We start from the raw sequence: 7,011 nt of genomic DNA, 5'->3' as shown, positions 1-7,011 counted from the left end.
ATAAATAATACTAGTGATCATAACCACTACTCAACTCGGACCAGAAAATAAGAAATAAGAAGATTCATGACCTTACTATTAAATTATATTTTAAATTATTAAATTAGAAGAATATTTAATAATTAATAAAGAAGAGAGATTATTGGTTGTATATACAATACTAATAACCACAATTGTTTCTCAACCCGAGTCGGGAGGAAAAATATAGAATGGTGTACAACCTCCCTCTTAAACTCTTCGTTTTTTTAATTATTTAATAAATTATTACTTATTTAGTTATTATTATTAATTATATATCATAGAAGGAAAATTAATTAATTATAATAACGTAAAATAAAGAAATAATTGAAACAAAAAATAATAAAATAAAAAATAAATAAATAAGTTTAGCTCCACGGGCCACGTGGCACGATGCAAGTGGAGGATCCGAATATCAAGGAGGGGACAATGTTTGAGGCTACATGCACAAAAAAACACACTGGTTATGTGATAGTTAGCACATAAAACAAATGAGGTGTGGAAACTGGTGAGTAGAGAAAAAATTATTATGTTGTAATTATGCTTGTTCGAGTAGAAAAGGGAGTGGCAGCTATTGAATGCACCATGTTAGTATTCAGTTTAGTGCATAAAACATGGCGCATGTTCTGAAAGTGTATCGACGACTAGCGAAAGCTAGTGTGACATGTGCCCTAGCTGTGGGTGACGACTGCAGATGGTGGAAAACATTTTCAAGAAACTTAACATGTCATGTTAAGATTGTGCGGGCTAATTTTCATCACCTTGACTCGTCTTTCAAAACAACATCCTCTAGGTGTTGCTCTAATGTCATGGTAAATTGGTAATGCCTTTTGTTCAATTAGACTCAAAAATGAAATTGTGTTTTTTATGTATGTTGGCCTAGTAGAATTGGCCTATGAAGCACGGATTCGTCAAACACTCTCACGTGTCGGTGTCCGATACGTATCCGACACGGATACGCGAAAGATACGTATCCATAGAGTATCCAAAAATAAAATAAATAAATATTAAGATACGTATTCGATTCGTTTTCAATAAAATATAGGATATATGGATTCGTTTTCAGTAAAGTAGGATATATAGATTCGTTTCTAAATAAAACAGGATAAGATAGATTCGTTTCCACTAAAACAGGATAAGATAGATTCGTTTCCAATAAAACATGATAACATAGATTTGTTTTCATTAAAATAGGATAAAATATATTTGTTATGGACGATAATGATTTTAAGATAGATTCGTTTTCATTAAAATAGAATAAAATAGATTTGTTATGGAGGGCAGTGATTTTAAATTTCCATATTTTTTACTTTGGATATTTTGATTTACACTTATAATTTTATCATATTTTATGTGTTTTTATTATTTTATACGCGCATCCTTGAACGTATCGTATCTTGTATTTTGGAAAAAATACGTGTCGACGTATCGGATACGTATCGTACCCGACACACGTATCAGTATCCGTGCTTCATAGGAATTGGCAAGTAAATACTTAGTTGTCACAATGAGTATTTTACATTGTCATTATAAGCTATAATATTATGGTTTTGGAAGCATTCGTAATAGTGTCACAACCATAATTGTGCTATATTGGCCATATTGTTTTTAACAATTTTCTACGATGACAATGAAGGCAATAATCACAACTACGATCACACCCACAATTTTAAACACCGATTATAAGACATAGCGGGTTGATTAGTGGTTGTGGTGGGAAGACTTTTCAATCAGAAAAGGGTCGAAAGAATAGCCTAGTTTTTTCAAATTACTCTGTTTAAATGCAACTGACATTATTGTTACTTTTTAATTCCACACTTATATTTTAAAAATAGAAATTGGGGACTATTTTATTTCAGATTGTATCCCTTCAATAAAATTCAAATTTATTGTGTTTAATATTAATTATTTCAGTATAACAATAAAGTAAAACAACATGTTTTTATTTTACTTTACCACATTATTTAAGGATACAAAATATAGGTCTTCAATACTTCATAAACTTATTTGTTGCTCCTAATTTAACTTCTTCAAATTATCTGATTCAGTCACTCATTCCTAATATGGTATCTGATTCAGAGAATATCATGCTAGTTTCTTACGCTTCTCAAGAGGAAAGCAAATTTGTTGTGTTTGCAATGAATGAGGATGGGGCACATGATCCTGATGGGTTTGGTGGATGCTTTTATCAAGCTTTCTGGTCCACTGTTAGGGAGGGTGATTGCATGGCAGTCCAACAATTTTTCATCCATGGTTGGCTGCCCCCTATTTTGAACTCTAATTTTGTGATTCTTATACCAAAGTCTAGTAGTACTGATACGATTGAAGAATTCAGACCAATTGCATTGGCCAACTTCCAATTCAAAATTATAACCAAAGTTTTGGCTGACAGATTGGCTACAATTGCTCCAAGGATCATTTCCAAGCAGCAGAGAGGTTTCATTAAGGATAGGCAAATTCAAGATTGTATATGTTTGGCCTCGGAAGCAATCAATTTTCTTGACCACAAGGTCTTCGGGGGAACATGGCTATCAAGATTAACATAAAAAAAGCTTTTGACACAATGGATTGGGATTTTCTTCTACGCACCTTAGAGGCTTTTGGCTTCAGTTTGAAATTCAGAGTTAGATTAAAGTAATCCTGCAATATGCTAAACTTTCCATCAATGTCAATGGCCAAATGGTAGGTTATTCCTCTTTCAAAAGAGGTGTTAGACAAGTGGATCCCCTATCCCCTCTCCTATTTTGTATTGCTGAGGATGTGCTAAGTAGGGGAATTGCTAAACTGGTCACTAATGGTTTCCTCAGCACAAGTTCTGGTCCTAAGTTGATTCACACCCCTAGTCATGTGCTATATGCAGATGACATATTGGTTTTCTGCAAAGGAATCAAGAGAGAGCTCCTCAAACTAAAGCTATTGCTTCATGAGTACTCTCAAGTATCTGGTCAAAATATCAACAATGCAAAGAGCAAATTCTATTCCATTATCATTACATCGAGGAGAATTGCAACAATTGTTGAGGTTCTTGGCTTCTCCCATGGATCTGTGCCATTTATGTACTTGGGAGTTCCCATGTTCTTAGGAAAGCCTAGAACAAGTCACTTACAAACAATTGCTGATAGAATTATAAAAAAATTAGCCACTTGGAAAGGATCCTTGTTGTCAATAATGGGAAGAGTGGAATTACTGAAATCTGTCATACAAAGCATGCTGATTTATAGTATCCACATTTATGCTTGGCCTACTAATCTTCTCAATCACTTAGACAAATGCATCAGGAATTTTGTTTGGTCTGGTAATACTTCTATCAAAAAGCTTGTCACAGTTGCTTGGAAGAAGGTTTGTACTCCTCTAATGGAAGGAGGATTGGGGTTGAAGTCTCTCAAAAAGCTGAACCATGCTGCTTTGTTGAAGCTTACTTGGGAGATGCTTCACTCTGAACAAGAGTAGGCTGTGTTTACAGAAAGAGGTTTGGTAGTTCAACTATTACAGATAGATATCTCCAGTCCTCTACTTAGCCTGACATAAAAAGAAATTGGAACACAATGCAAATGAACTCAATTTGGATCATTGGAGATGGTAAAAATACGAACTTCTAGTTAGAGAATTGGCTTGGTGAGACTCTGGTGGATTCAATGCATATTCCATTTGCAATACATTCTACTTTAACTGCCAAGGTTGTTGATTTCATGATCAACTGTAATTGGGCTTTGCCTGCTATTTTGGTGGATAGATTCCCCATTATCTCAAGAAAATTCCATCAAACAATCATACATATGGGGAAAGATAAACACATTTGGAAAATTGCTAATGATGGAATGTTGTCACTCAAAGAGGCTTATCACCATTTGAATCATGCTACTAGTCAGATAAATTGGGGAAAGACCATCTGGTCCTCCCCCTTCCAAATCATTCATAACTTGGAGGCTAATTCAAAAAAGAGTGCCAACTGATGAAAATATGAAAAGAATGGGTTGCTCTTTGCCCTCAATCTACGACCTCTGCAAGAAGACATATGACACTTCTACTTATTTGTTCTTCCAATGTCCTTTTGCAGTTCTTCTCTGGAATTCGCTAACCAGAACCGTTTCAATTAAAATGGACACAACCTCAATAACAACATTACTAAAGTTGACTCAAAGGAATTGGAGCAACTAGGTGAGGTAGGTTTTGATAATTAGTATTATTCATACCATAAACATAATCTGGTTTTGCAGGAAGGTTCAAGGACAAGCCTCTCACTTTTCACTTAGCCTTGTCTAAGTTGAAATCAACAATCTCTATGTCTGGAAACACCTCTACTAAGTATGCATACAACAATATGCATGACTTATCCCTTCTTAGTGAGCTCCATATAAAAATCAACTTCAACTCGGCTCCTAGAATCTTGGAATTCATTTGACAACCACCCTCCTCAGGGAGAATTAAACTCAACACTGATGGTACTACCAAAGGTAACCCTGGTCACTCTAGTGGAGGTGGTATCTTTAGGGATCAAAACAAAATGGTCATGGCCTGTTTTGCTTGCTAGAATGGTTCAGAAAATTCTCTTTTTGCTGAGTTAAATGCGGCTATGCTGAGAATTAAGATTGCTCACAAAAAAGGTTGGCAAATTTTTTTGTTGGAATGTGATTCAATGCTGGTAGTGGATATTATAAATCTCAAAGCTAGAGTTCCGTGGAAGCTAGCTACTAAATGGAGTTTGTGTCAAGCAATGTTAACATCAATGGACTTAGTAATTTCTCATATATACAGGGAGGAGAATTTTAGTGCGGATAAGCTTACCAATTATGGAATTTCATCCATGATTTACACTTGGTGGAACCATGCTCCAATTTTCATACATGAGGAGGTCAATAGGAATAGGCTAAAATTACCAAACTATATGTTTGTTTCAAAGTAATCCTCCTTGTAAACTTTATTCCTTTTCTTTGTTGATTTTAATATAGTTGGTGATGCATTGGCACCACTCATTTACTAAAAATAATCTACATATGTAATTATTTTTAATTCCACACTTATAATTTAAATATACAGAAATTGGAGACTATTTAATTTCAGATTGTATGCATTAATAAAATTAAAATTTATTGTGTTTTATATTAATTGTTTGAGTACAACAATAAAGTAAAACAACATGTTTTTATTTTACTTTAGTACATTATTTAAGGATACAAAATATAGGTCTAATTCTTTAGGCAGCAACAAGCTGCAATTCCCAAACAGGCTCCACCTTTCTTATAGCCCTTTTTATGGCAGTCTTCATTGCAATTTGGGGTACAATCAGGTGTGCAGTCAAGTGCTTGTTCAACCAAGCCAAGGTCCAAACATGTTGCAGGTTCTATATTGAGAAATAAGTTAATAACTACGTATATAGATACTTGCGTTCCATAACACAATATAAAAGACAAACTTTTGCGAAGACATAATTTCCTAATACCGACCAAATACACAACTATTACTTATTATTATTGTTGTTTTTAAACTGGCAAAGTTATTTCGGATATTAAAAAAAACAATACTTTACATTACTTGATCAATATAATAGAAATATAAGTGAAGAGATGAAGCTAATTTTAATTTTACATGAAGCCAAGACCAATGCAATGCATAAAATTCCTAGGAGAAATGGTTGATAGATGCCAAAACGACCCATTTTATGATATTAGTTTTACTTTCAAATTCTAATATTTGTTCGTTGTAAAATGAATGGAATGATTAACATTATGATTGTTATTTATAATCTCTTTAGATAAAGTTTTGGGTATGTAATCGAGATAAATTGAATGATAAAGCAATTGCATTAATGTCAAAAATTGTAATATTAAAGTTAGGTTGTGAGAGATGAAATCAGGCTGACTATTAAGTTTTGATTTCTCAGAAATGTAAAAAATTTATGTAGGAAACATGTCAATATGATTAGTTAGTATTTTCATTTTAAAAATAAAAACATAGTTTTGTTTGATTAGAAACCAAATCAAAATAATAATGGATGAAAAATAAATATCACATGATTTTGCAATTTATTAAAAACTTATCGTATTTTGAAAATAAAATTAAATGTGATTTGGAAAACCGTAATAGACTTGACCTTTAAATATGGGTGCAAGACAAACTAAAAAGCCACACGTTAAAAAAAACATAACCTAAATTTATACCTCCACAACCACCAATGCATGTCACTTATGTTCGTTAACTCTTAATAAATTAAAAGGCACGACAATAAATAAAATTCATTTGACATAATAAATAATTAATTGAAATAAAAAGAATATAGGAATATTTGAAATAATAATAAAAATAATAGTAACGAAATCAATTATTTTCTTAATTAGTCACTTCTTTCATCAACTTATCATTTGAATAATTGTGATACATCAGTTTTGTTCTTTAAAACAATTAAAATACATCCAACTAAGAAAAATAATTTTCAACCAATGAAGTGTGTAAATTTTGATTTCATATTATACACAGGGATATGTAAGATTAATATAAATTGTTATCTAACATAAAATAAAAAACATATTTGTTACTTCACGAATAAATAATTAAAAAAATAAATATATTTAGGGTTTAAGTTAGTCCATACAATTAGTGAGTATATTATTATAATACTGGCGATGAGGTTGGAATACATTTTCCGGTCTATATTTGACTCATGAGCTTATAATTCTAGCTTAAACTACTAGAATGCCCTTTTGGACAAAAATCAATGGTTGTGATAGTTTAGATTTTTTTATCAGCAAATGTTAGTATGTTATTATTTGTTGTGGGTGAGATTGCAACCCTCAATCTCCTTCACTCAACTCTTAATCATCACACAACCTTTATAATTCCCTTTTTATTTTTTTAACTTTGCCATGGGTGAGACTCAAACATATTCACTCTATTCCTTAAACTACTCCACTTTAATAATCAGACCACCTTATGTCTTCCTCATCATTTAGATATTCGTAGAAGATCTAGATTGATGATATACCACAAAAGACCAAC

Source organism: Lupinus angustifolius, chromosome LG11 (genome assembly GCF_001865875.1).
Source record: "Lupinus angustifolius cultivar Tanjil chromosome LG11, LupAngTanjil_v1.0, whole genome shotgun sequence".
NCBI classification, from domain to species: domain Eukaryota; kingdom Viridiplantae; phylum Streptophyta; class Magnoliopsida; order Fabales; family Fabaceae; genus Lupinus; species Lupinus angustifolius.
This window is presented reverse-complemented; position numbering follows the sequence as displayed.